Raw genomic sequence first — 14,415 nt, forward strand, 5'->3', positions numbered from 1 at the left:
TAATTTATAATCAAATGATATATATTTTTAATTGTGATTTATTTCTAACATTCTTTTACCAAATTTTAATTGTTATTCATATATATTTATATAAATATGTTGATTTATAGAGAATAGTAATATTATCATGCAAGATTATTTTAATTTTAATTAAATTTAATTATATGTGCGAGATATAAAATTATTTTAATTTTAATTCAGTTGAATCACATATAATATATAAAGATGAATTGATTTTAATTTAATTGTTTCTGATATAGAGTTGATCTTAATTACACATTTCATAGAGTATGAATAGATTTTAACTTATATTATTCGTATACAGTGGATACAAATTTATTTAATTTTAATTAAATTTAATTAGATATAATGGATATAATATAATTTTTATATTAATTTAATAGTATAAAATATAATATAAAAAGATAAATTAATTTTAATTCAATTAACTCACATCTAATAGATATAAAATAATTTTAATTTTAATTCAATTAAATCAAATTAAAATTATAATAAAATGACTAGTTGATATATTATAAATTAATTTTAATTTAAATTAATCAAATATAATAGAAATAATATAAATTGAAATTATTCAATTGACTTGCGTAGTAGATATATTAAGATTTAATTTTAATTTAATTTAATTTAATTGATTAACTTTATTGTTAAAATTATAATGTAATATTATATTATATTATAAAATAATATTTATACTTTTATGCAAGTATCTGTATAAACAACTACAGTGGAAACCCTTATATAACTCAAAACAGTCTCTAATCCAATCTCAAGATATACATCTCTCAATGTGGTCACAGCCAACTTGCACCGAAGCCAACAACAATGCTATGTAGGAAAAATATATATTATATAAATAAATATATAATATTATTAATTTTATAGTATATTATTTTATATATTTAAACATATTATATTATGTAAAATTTTTTGTAATATGCAAAAAAAAGTATTATTTTAATTATTTATTCTATCTTAAAAATAATATAATTTATTGTTAGAGAAAAGAAAAAATAGTGGAGGGAACTTTTACCACTAAAATTATAAAAGAAAATATATCAGTTCATTTTAGTAAAATTCTTTTAATTCACGATAAATATAGATTCATTTGGAGTTTAGTATATTTGTTGCTCTCCTAATTAGTATGAAAAAATCTTAAATTTCAATTAATAAAAAATAAATGGGTTAGAATTTATGCAATTTTTTATGTCAAATTATTGCTTACAAAGTCGGCAGATAAACTGAGCTATTTTATTTTTTTATTGGTTGAATATATAGAACATATTAGCAAGATGGATATGTAATCATTTTATTAAATTCATCTTAAAAACACGGTCATTTTTGTATTTTTAATTTTTTATTATAATGTAAAATAAAAAATATTTTTTTTTAATAATTTTGTTCGATTATATATTGATTTTATGTAATCATTCACATCAGAGGAAAAAATACGTAGCATGATTTAATTAGATAATATTAGTTATGATTTCAAAAAATTGTCATATTAATAAATAATGTTATTGTGAAATAGTGATGAAATATAATAATTGCTCAAAATAAGTCATTCGTTGTTACCGTAAGATAGGGTTACGTGACAATAATCTAATAAACTGACATGTTGTTACAAATACCTCATCCACAGAAAGGAAGATCAGGACACCGTAACACTCGATATATCACCAAGACTCGTCCTATCCTAAGCAGGTTGAGATTTCATGAAAAGTTATTGTTAGCGGATATAATCAAGCAGATCCCCATTACATCTATAATAACGGAATCTCTTATCCACTAGCCGATACTCCACCTTCTTACAGTATAAAAGCCAATATGCATAGAGATCAAGGTACATATTATTACACAATTATTTTGAGTTCAAGACAATTCATTACATTCGCCCATTCTATCAGTTTACTGACTTGAGCGTCGGAATAGCTACCCATAGGTGTCAACCATCTCAAATCTTCTTTTTTGTAGATTGACCAATCGCAATTTAGCTCTATTTCCAACCACATCATTTGTTTCCATTATCGATAAATCTATTACTGATCAAACATAATTTAGCCACATTTTTATTATCTTTATTACTGCTTAATTATATATTTTTTAGCTTAATTTATGGATTTTGTCATGTTTTTACAGAAAAGGAAGAAAATCAAAAGTTGAAGAAAAAGTGCAGAAAAAGCTGGAAAAGTGATTGGGTCAAAGTGATTTGGCCAAATCACCCGCAGAAATCAGAAGTAGAAAGCTGAGGCAGAAATTTGGAGGCAACACACAGAAGCGATTTGGGCAAGCGATTTGCCCAAATCATTGACCACATCAAACTGACACAGACAAAAGGATAGAAGCGCGGGAAGAGAGGAAAATTCCATATTCAAAAGCAGTGAATTCCTACCATACTTCAAACTCTTCAAGACCAGTCCCAACTCAATTCTAAGAGCCTCAATAGAGTCTTTCACCCAAGAAATTCCACTCACAACGAAATTCAAAGATAAAAGGGGAATCAAAGACTACAAAGACCAAGTCAAATTGGGATTTCCAAACCCTAATTGAATTAGGATTCTCCAGCCAGCAAGAGGCATCTCACCTTCAGTAATTCTGCAGAAACACAGTAGGGACTCCGCAACAGCTTTTCTTCTTTTCTTTCTTCTTTTCTTTTGTGATTTTGTCCACCATGAGTGGCTAAACAACTTTCTTTTCTAGTTGAAGTTGGGAAATTTTAGATTTGTGATGAATTGGGAGATTTAAAACTCCATTATTAAACTCTTGTTTACTTTCAGTATTTATGCAACTTGATCTTTCTATAATTATTGCTTTGCTTTTAGAATCAATTAAGGCCTGTTGCTTTTAATTGCTTGAGTAATATATTGTTTGAATAATTTAGGTCCGTAATTGCTTAGGTTGTTTAAACTCAAATATAATCAGTTGCATAATCTAAACTTGACCATGCGGTTGCCAAGGTTAGAATTAGGTTTGTCTAAGTCTTAAAGCAGTTAACAGTTGAAAAGTAAAAATCCCCAAGGACGTTCCTTGGCAACTTGTTAACTAGTGTTTGATTAGCGAACGTTTTCTAATCATACTAAAACTAAAGAGAAATTTGGATTGTGAGAAGTATCTTCCACATCCTAAACTAATTTATTGAAATAAATAGGAGTATCAAAAAGAGTCAATGATCAATTCTAAACAAACTGAGATAGATCCATACTTTAACTAGAATTCTTCTCCCATTGAAATTCTCAACTATTTAAATTATTGCTTTCTCTTGCTATTTATTTTTTCATCATCATCAAAATAAAACCCGCCATTTTTTTTATTTTACTTGTCCAAGTCATTATTAGGAAAATTCGTAGTGTCAAATCCCTGTGATTCAACCCTATTGCCACTATCTACAAGTTATTTGTTGATTGAAAATAGGTTTATTTTTTATGGCTTCGACAACCGCTATCAATTACATTCTTCCTATTCATTTGGATTAAAACCGGTCTTCTATTCACTTTCTCTTAAAAATACACTTTTCTTTTCTCTTACTCTCCAAGTGGCTAGCAATTTATGAGCTGCTGCTAAGCCTGCTACCAACAAAGGGGTTATCATTATTTCCACCCCCGGTAGTGAATAAAACAACTCTCTATGGTCAATGAGGTAGACCTCAACAATCTGAATAACGAATATATGCTCCAATAAATTAAAAGATTACAAGCAACTCTCAAGCAGTATAAGGCTCGGGAGGAGGCCTCATTTACGGCTCCAAGGATAAAGGAGGAGGCTTCCATCGATACCTCAAAGACTTGGACGGAAGCAATTTAAATGCCATCTAGAGGGAAGACTAAGCTGGAGGATGAGGAGTCATTAAACAAGGCTCCAAAAGACGTCGATTGGAAGTTGGTCCGTGCAGAGGTACCATAAAAAGCAGGAGGAGGACTATGGCCTGAATGATGCCTCGCCTTTTTCATAGTAGATCCTAGCAGAAACCTTCCCTACCAAGTTTAAGCTACCAAGCTTGGACAAGAAAGATGGAATAGCAAATTCCAATAGTTACCTGGCCATCTTTAGAACAACGATGTAGCTTTAAGATGTCAACAACTTTGTGTTATGCCAATTGTTTCTATTCACACTCATACGTTTGGCTTAGAAATGGTACCAACATCTGAGCTCAGGTTCTATTCAAAGCTTTACTCAATTTGCTATGATGTTTACATCCAAATTTATCACTTGCATTCCTCCTAAAAAACTCTCCTTTGGCTTACGAAAGATCTGTCAAGGAGAGAATGAGTTTTTAAGGAGTTTCATGTCACGTTTCAATGCTGAAGAAGTACAAGTAGAAGAATTAAATCATGAGATAACATGCGAAGCGTTGAAAAAGAGAACTCGTAACATCAAATTCATGGATTCATTGATTAAGAATCCTGTCGCTACCTATCAACAACTGATGGATAAAACTTAAAAAATATATAAGGCTTGATGACAAGGTCCAGGCGCTGAGAGAAGATAGGAGGATGAGTTAAAAGCAAACCTAGAAGCCGGAGAGGTGAGGGTATGAAGAAGACTACAGGAACTATCCAGTATCCCGAGGAAGGGACGATCAAAGTAAATATAAGAGTTACACTCCATTAAATGACTCACAAATATACATTGTAATGTGGATCAAGAAAAATGATAAAGAGGTCGGATGGCCTTCTAAGCTCAATATTGAGAAAGTTGGTAGATGAGATAGGACCAAGTACTGTCATTTTCATGAAGGTCATGGGCATACAAACAGAGGAATGCCGACAGCTAAAAGATAAATTTGAGAGATTAATAAGGGATAATATGCTTCGAAAGTTTATGAGAAAGGAAAGAGAAGAGAGGAGGCCCAAGCCTGAGGGAAGAACTCTTGAAAATACCTCTGACAATGAACCTATGGGGATTATACATGTGATTGTAGAAGGACCTAATGATGGCAAGGGAAAGAACAAGTGCATCGTTGAAGACGTCTTATCTGTAAAATAGGAACCATGAACAAAACAGGAGATAAAGTTCAGACCTGCAGATAAGGCAACAGGGTTCTTCCACAATGACCAGTTAGTCATCAGTACCCAACTAAACATGTATGTAATAGAGATAAGCTATAGCTCAAGATAAGCTACAACTAGCTAACAGAATTCTATTTCATGATTAGCTGTGTTGTATTTTAAAAATATACAAGATAAGTTTCTGTTGTAAATTTCCTATATATGTACAGCTAAATATTAATGAGAATTAAGTCTTCAATTCTCTCAAACCTCTATTCTCTCTATATCTAATTATGGTATCAGAGCTCATTGCTTAACAATGGCAATGTCGACAGAATCTGAGATAGTGATTTCTTTAACAAATTTCTCCAAAAAATTCCATTTCTTCTCAATCCCCTCTTCCTAATGTTGCTCAATATTTGCCTATTAAGCTTAATTCCATAAATTTTCTTATGTGGCAAGCTCAGATTTTACCAATCCTTAATGGTTATCGTCTTGCAGATCACATATCTGCAACTTTTTCTCCTCCACTTCCTTTTCAGCAGAATCAGCAGCGGAATCCTACTTATGCTGACTGGTTTAGTCAAGATTAGCTCGTGATCAGCTTGATAAACTATTCCGTTTCTGAATCCTTGTTACCTCAGGTTGTTGGGTTGATATCTTCTTAGGCAGTTTGGCAAAAATTGGAGTCTATTTATTCTTAAGGAGCATGCACTCAAATCATGAAGTGCAGAAAGCTTCTGAAACATTTAAAGCAGGGATTAGATTCTATTGATGATTATCTCAAATGAGCAAAAACTTTGTTCGATACTATGGCTGTGTCATAAGCTTCTATTGCAGAGGAAGCTTTTATTGGTGATATTTTAGAAGGGTTAGACTCTACCTATCGTCCATTTATTCGAGCGATTGAAGCTTGAAACTCTGCTATTTCTTATGATGAACTGTATGCGCTTTTGTTGGGTGAAGAAGCATAATTAAAGATGGCTAGTGACTCGCGGTTGTTGAAACCGGTCAAAAATAACCTTTCCGGTTATCAACAATATTACTACTGCAGATAGTGGTAAAGGATCGAATCCACAGAGAATTGAAAACTTATCTATTTTCCTTATCAAGACCAAGAGAATTAACTGAAATAAAAATAAACTGAAAGAGAAGTAAACTGAAAGCGAAATAAACTAAAAGCAAAGTGGGGGGTTTTGAGATTGATTCAATTAAATAACTACTGAAAGTAATAAAATAAGTGAATAATAAAATAAAAGAGAAATCAATAATGAGAAGGTTCTAGTTGAAGAATTAGATCCACTTTAGTTGTTGGGATTGATCATTGAAACTTATGTTCTTTTGATTGATTCAATAGATTAGTTATGGAGATGGAAGACGCTTCTCACCACCATGTCTCTCCTTAAGATTAAACCAATTAGGGAACTTCCTCTAATTAATTACTAATTAACAAATTGCCAAGGAACGTCCTTGGGCCTTAGACATCAAAACAATTGTTAATTGCATGAAGAGATAGAGAGATCCAATCCTAGCTACTCAAACGCATGAGATGTTGCTAGATGATAGAACATATTTTAGTCCATTTTATCTTGATATTATTGATGATTATTTACATGATTTCTGCTTAATTTAGTGCTCTTGACATTATTTTGCAGAAAATGGTGAAAAAGTACATTTTGGAGAAAATACCCTTAAAACTGCCTTAAATGGAGCAAAGGAGAGCAAGCCTGCCAAGTTGAATTCAAGTGAAGCTAAATAAGGAAAGTTCTAAATAAGGGAAGTGGCAAAGAAGGAAAGAACATTCAACCAAAGCAATTTGAAATTCAAATTTCAAATCTCTAAGTAGCCTTTTCCTTATTCAAGAAGCCAAGTCTCAAGTTGCCATAAATAAAGAGCCAAATAAGAAAGTATTTTGAATTTCAAATCTTCAAGATTCATATTCAAATTTTGAATTTCAAAATCCAGCTTATCAGGATGCCAAATCTAAAGATCACATGCTTGCCGCCTCATGCCATGCATGTTCAAAATTCAAATTGCAAAGGAGGCTCCACCTTCTTTATTAGTGCATGGGCGACAAGGAGAGTATGAAGGCAAGACTTGGGCACCTTGGGAAACATCTTAAAAACACTTGAACAGCAAACAAAGACCAAAAGACCCACTCTTGCACAAGCCACACATGCCCCACGTTTTTCCCTTCTCACATGTGCATGGATGGTACATCTTGGACCAAGGGCATTTTGGGCAGCCTTTTAAAGACTCATGGACAGCCAAGAAACCCTAGGCCAGCACCTTGAAACATATTTAAAGACTTCAAAGAGGCCAGCCGACTAGTACATTCCTTCTCCCCCATCCGGCCAAGCAAGGCGCACCAAGTCTCCATCAATTTGGTTCATCTTCCTTTGTGTTTTCCTTTTATTTTCTGTTTTGTTTCAGCCATGAGTGGCTGAAACCTTTTATTTTAGTTGAAGATTGGTTGAAATTAAGGTTGTTTTATGGATTGTGAGATCTGAACATAAACTATTTGTCTTTGATTTGTTCAATATTCATACAATTTGGTGCTTGAATCTATGATTACTTTGTTGTTTTTGATCAAATTGGCCACTTGATTCTTGATTGTAAGGTAATTGATTGTTAGTTTGGATAATTTTTAGTCCGTAATTGCTGGAATTATTCAAAAATATGAACACTTGGTGTAATAACTAAGGAATTGTGTGATCTAGCAACATCTCATGCGTTTGAGTAGCTAGGATTGGATCTCTCTATTTCTTTATGCAATTGACAATTTTTTTGATGCCTAAGGCCCAAGGACGTTCCTTGACAATTTGTTAATTAGTAATTGATTAGAGGATGTTCCCTAATTGATTTAATCATAAGGAGAGACATGGTGGTGAGAAGCGTTTTCCATCTCCATAACTAATCTATTGAATCAATCAAGAGAACATAAGTTTCAGTGGATCCATCTCTTCAACTAGACCTTTCTCATATTGAATTTCTCTTTTATTTTAATTACTTGCTCATTTAATTGCTTTCAGTAGTTTGCTAATCAAATTAATCTCAAAACCCCCCTTTTTACTTTTATTGCACTTTACTTTTGTTCCGCTTTCAGTTACTTGCTTTCAGTTTCTCATTCAGTTTAATCTCTTAGTCTTGTTGAGAAAAATAGATAAGTTTTCAATTCTCTGTGGATTCGATCCTTTACCACTATCTGCAGTTGTAAAATTGTTGATAACCGGAAAGGTTATTTTTGACCGGCTTCGACAACCGCGATCTGAAATTGGCGCCGTTGCCGGGGAATTGTTCTAACTTGTTTATTTTTCTTTCATGATCAGATCTGAACATAGGGACACTCTGCCTTACGATCCAAAAATTGAACGCACAATTAGGAGACTCGGAAAGCAAGACATTGCGCCTGAACCTTCTACCACACATTCGACCGCCAAACTTCATCAACATTCGGCCGCCAAACCTTCCCTTCTCCAGCCACCGAACTTCGCACCAATGGCTGAACCTAATGCACAAGCTGCTGCCCATAATGGACATACTGTCCATGACCAAATAATTCAAGAAAATCCAGCCATGAGAGCTCCAATGCCAAGGGAAAGAACCATGAGAGAATTGGCAACACCTATAAGTGATCAAGCACCACTTTGCATTACCTATCCACCTCTGACAATTTCCTTTGAACTGAAAACAGGTTTGATCCATCTTCTTCCTAAATTTAGAGGTTTGCAAAATGAAAATCCACACAAGCACTTGAAAGAGTTCAATATTGTCTGTTCATCTATGAGACCTCAAGGTATTTCTGAAGATCATGTTAAGTTAAGAGCTTTTCCTTTTTCATTAGATGACTATGCTAATGATTGGTTATTTTATTTGCCACCTAGATCTATCACTTCTTGGGATGATATGGTTATAACTTTTCTAAACAAATATTTCCCAACATCTAAAGCCATTGGCATAATAAGAGAAATCACTAGCATAAGACAGAAACCAACTGAGGATTTATATGATTATTGGGAAAGGTTTGAAAGAATGTGTACAGGTTGTCCACAACATGATATGTCAGACAAGTCCCTCATAGAGTTCTTCTATGAAGGGTTGCTCTCATTAGAAAGGAAGTTCATTGATGTAGCTTGTGGAGGATCCATTGCAGACAAGACACCTAGAGAGATGAGAGAGTTTATCTCAACACTTGCAGCCTCATCTAGGCAATATGGAGAAGAAAAGCAACTGTAGAGAGGAGTCAATGAGATAAGTTCACCTTCTATTTCTGAACTGACATCTGTTATGAAAGATTTTGCCATAAGACTGGTTCAATAGATTCAAACAGCCCAGCTGCCTAGGCGATGTGGTATATGTTCTTATGTAGGCCACCCAACTGATCAGTGTCCTACACTCCAAGAAGACAACCAGCAAGTTAATGCCATTGGAGGATACAACAACTAGCCTAGACATGATCCATATTCCAACACATAATCCAGGCTGGAGAGACCATCCCAATTTCAGTTACGGAAGGGCCAACAATAATCAGAACTATCAGAACTACCACAGGAATCAGGCCCAACTAGCACCTTCAAATTCCAATCAGCACCTTGAAAGAATGATAGAGACACTTACAAACTCTGTGTAAACTCTCCAACAACAGGTGAGACAGCTAATGAGCAAATCTGAATCCCAAGGTAAGCTTCCTTCCCAAACTGAAACTAACCCCAGACAGAATGTGAGTGCCATCACCTTGAGAAGTGGAAAAGAACTTCAAGATGCCAGATTTGAGGAAGAGAAGCAAGTTGCACAAGAGCCTGATGTAACGACCCGAAAATCGGACCGCTACCGGCGCTAGGATCCAGATCGGCTTAAGGCCGCCGGGACCCGTAGCAAGCCTGACATATAACCTGTGAACCTGTCAAATCCCATACATGATCATACATACTCCTAAACCTATAAACTTTTCCTTTTCATAAACCAAGCTCAACCTGTGCATACTCATAACATAACATAAACCACACACTGGAGCCCTCATCAAATGCTCCAATGGGGTATCATAACATACATGAATTAAGCTTGGTTGAACATAAACATCATAAAACATTCTATAGATCATGTATCAAAAGGGATTACTATACAAACTCGGTCAAGCACAATTTCTAAACCTCAATACATCATCATTACATGTCATAACTATATAAGACATTACATTACAATTTAATCATGTCCACTGCTAGCTATTACATAACCATGACTTTACTCTATCCGACCTCCTGCTCTATCCTATACTTGCAAGCCTGGGGGTTAAAGGGAGAGGGGTGAGCTAAAAAAGCCCAGTGAGTAGAATCATAAAAACATATTAACAAACATGCTCCAATAAAATGCATCATAACACAGACAATTCACATAAGGGTTGGGTGAACTTGTCACCAAATAGTCCCAGCATCATTCGTGCCAGGCCGTAGCATGGGGTCCTGGTCTTCCTGTCATATCATACATTACTTACCATTGCCCCAGGGCCTCCTCTGGGCTCCTGGTCTTCGAGTCCCATATCCGTGCCAGGCCGTAGAATGGGGTCCTGGTCTTTCATTTCCGTGCCAGGCCGTAGAATGGGGTCCTGGTCTTCCCTCAAGGACTAATTGGGTCATCCAACATTCACCCACATCAACAATAAAGAATGCAATGCAACATATTCGTGAAATCTAATGCAATCATCCTATTGCATACTCATGATGCGAGAAACATGATAAACATTTAATTTCTCAATTTAAAAGATTACGTTTAGTTCCACTCACCTCTGGCTGACTCTGGCAACACCGAAGCAGCTGAACTCACTGCTGGGGTCCTCGGTTCCTCGGGTCCAAACCTACACAGGTGGACTCAAATGAGGGACCAAACATACTAGAACATGACTCTAAAATACTCCCCAAAAACCCCCTTAAAACACCTCAAAACATCATGGAAAAACATGCAAAGGAGGGCTGCACAGGGCACTTTCGGCGGCACCTTCGGCGGCCGAAAGTCCCTCCAGAGCCGAAAGTCAGGCAGGTTTGGCGGCACCTTCGGCGGCCAAAAGTGACCTTCAGAGACGAAAGTCTCTTTTCGGGGGCAGGCTTCGGCAGCCGAAAGGCTTGCCTCCCAGCCATGTTCAGCGGCCGAAAGTCCTTCGGCTGCCGAACCTGGTTTCTGCCAAAGGGCAGAAACTTCAGCTCCTCATGCACAAATGCCTCCCAAACCTTCCAAACATGCATTTTTCCCATTCTACAACATGCATACAAGCTCCTAGGGGCTTCAACTAACTTAAACCCCATCTACAACACATCAAACATCCACATTGTTAATAAACACAACATATACCCATAAACATAACAATAACCTAATATGCATTTCTACCCCATAGATCTACTTAAAACTTACTTAAAACTTGCAATGAGCTTAAGATCGGCTCTTACCTCTTGAAGATCGAGAGAGAGACGACCTAAACTCGGAGATGGGAGGGGTTGAGTTTCTTTGAACCTCAAAGCTCCAAAACTTGCTCAAATGCTCAAAAACTTCAAAACAAAGTGAAAACTCATGAAAATCTTGAAAGATCTGAAGGAAGAAACTCAAGATTGGTGAGGGATGGCGGAGGGCTCACCTTGGCCGAAAATGGGGAGAAAGCTCGCCCATTTCGGCTAAGGGACCCCTTTATAGTGGCTGGCCAGGCCACATTCGGGAGCCGAACGTGCCTCCGCATGCATGCCATGTTCGGCGACCGAACTTGAGTTTCGGCGGCCGAACCTGGACTTTCCTCGCTTATGCCTTCGGGGGCCTAAAGCACTCCCGAAGTGCATGCATGTTCGGTGGCCGAACTTGGGATGCGACGGCCGAACCTAGGTCTTCCTCCAAGGCTATTTTCATGCAAAAACTCATTTTCTTTCATGCTTAAAACATAAAACATATTAAAACATTTTATGAAAACTTGGTTTTACCCTTCTAGAGGTTTCCGACACCCGAGATTCCACCGGACGGTAGGAATTCCGATACCGGAGTCTAGCCGGGTATTACATTCTCCCCCCTTTAAGAACATTCATCCCTGAATGTTCCTCAACTAGCACATGCAAGGAATACATCATATCATACACATGAAACATATAAGAAACTAACCTTAGAAAAGATAAGGGTATTGTTGGAGCATGGACTCCCGTGTCTTCCAGGTGCATTCTTCCAGATTGTGGTGGTTCCAAAGGACTTTCACCATCGGGATTTCCTTGTTCCTCAACTTCCTGATTTGAGTGTCCAGAATCCGTACCGGCTGCTCAACATAGGTGAGATCCTCTTGGATCTCCACATCAGGCTCACTAAGAACCTTGCCCGGATCTGACACGAACTTCCTCAACATAGAAACATGGAAAACCGGATGGATTCTTTCCATTGAAGCAGGTAAATCCAGCTTGTACGATACATTCCCAATCTTTTGCAAGACTTCAAAGGGTCCAATGTACCGTGGAGCCAGCTTACCTTTCTTCCCGAACCGAACCACTCCTTTCATAGGAGACACCTTGAGCAATACCAGATCCCCCTCCTGAAACTCTACTTGCCTTCTGCGGATGTTTGCATAACTCTTCTGTCTGCTTGCAGCAGTCTTGATTCTTTCTCTGATTAAGGGTACCACCCTACTGGTGATTTCTATTAGCACAGGCCCTGCTAAGGCCTTTTCTCCAACTTCTTCCCAGCAAACATGTGATCTTCACTTTCTCCCATACAAAGCTTCATATGGAGCCATCCCGATGCTAGCATGATGGTTGTTATTGTAGGCAAACTCCACCAAAGGCAGATGCTGCCTCCAAGAACCGCCAAAGTCCAGCAAACACATTCTAAGCATATCCTCTATTGTTTGGATGGTCCTCTCCGACTGCCCGTCCGTCTGTGGATGGAAAGCAGTGCTAAAATCCAACCTGGTACCCATGGCATCCTGCAGACTCCGCCAAAACCTAGAGGTGAACTGGGGTCCTCTATCGGACACTATAGAAACAGGAACCCCATGCAGCCTGACAATCTCGTCAACATACACCTGTGCCAATTTGTCCACAGAATAGCCACTCCTGACAGGGATGAAGTGAGCAGATTTGGTGAGTTTGTCCACAATCACCCATATGGAGTCCAATCTGTTGGACGTTGCCGGTAGCCCCACTACGAAGTCCATAGCTATATTCTCCCATTTCCACTCTGGAATAGGTAGCGGGTTAAGCATTCCAGCCGGCTTCTGATGTTCCAGCTTCACCCTCTGACACACTTCGCAGGCTGACACAAACTGTGCCACTTCTCTCTTCATAGCTGGCCACCAATAAACCTTCTTCAGATCTTGATACATCTTGGTGGCTCCGGGGTGAATGTTGTATCTTGCATTATGAGCCTCTCTCATAATGTCTCCTTTTAGCCCTACGTCATCTGGTACACACAATCGACTCCCATAGTGGAGGATCCCCTTATTGTCGAATCTGAACTCACTGTCTTTGCTTGACTGAACAGTCCTGGCAATCTTCACTAACTCTGGGTCCTCATGCTGGTTCTGAGCCACCTGCTCTAGAAACATGGGTGCCACTCTCATCTGAGCAACTAAAGCACCTGTACCAGACAACTCCAACTGTAGACCTTCATCAATGAGCTTGTAAAACTCCTTCACCACTGGTCTCCTCTCCGCCGTGATGTGGGATAAACTGCCTAGTGACTTCCGGCTTAGGGCGTCTGCCACAACATTCGCCTTACCCGAATGGTATTGAATCTTGCAATCATAATCACTCAGCAGTTCTACCCATCTTCTCTGTCTCAAGTTCAAATCTCTTTGACTCAGGATGTACTGTAGGCTTTTATGATCTGTGAAGATCTCACATTTAACACCGTAAAGGTAATGCCTCCACATCTTGAGTGCAAAGATAACGGCTGCCATTTCCAGGTCATGTGTGGGGTAATTCAACTCATGCTTCTTTAGCTGCCTAGAAGCATAAGCAATCACCCTTTCATTATGCATTAGCACACAACCCAGACCCACTCGGGATGCATCACAGAACACTGTGAAGTCCTCATTGCTAGCTGGCAGAGCTAACACTGGTGCTGACGTTAACCTCTTCTTAAGCTCTTCAAAATTCTCTTCGCACTGGTCGGTCCACACAAACTTCTGATTCTTCCTGGTTAACCTGGTCAGAGGAGCTGCAATTTTTGAGAAGTCCTGAATGAACCTCCTATAGTAACCTGCCAAACCCAAGAAACTTCTGATCTCTGACACTGAAGTGGGTCTAGGCCAGTTAGCCACAGCTTCTACCTTCTTGGGGTCTACCTCTATTCCATTTTCTGACACCACATGCCCCAAGAATGAAATGCTCCTCAGTCAGAACTCACACTTGGAGAACTTGGCATACAAGCCATGCTCCCTCAAGGTCTGTAG

The sequence above is a fragment of the Manihot esculenta genome, chromosome 8, assembly GCF_001659605.2.
Source record: "Manihot esculenta cultivar AM560-2 chromosome 8, M.esculenta_v8, whole genome shotgun sequence".
NCBI lineage: Eukaryota > Viridiplantae > Streptophyta > Magnoliopsida > Malpighiales > Euphorbiaceae > Manihot > Manihot esculenta.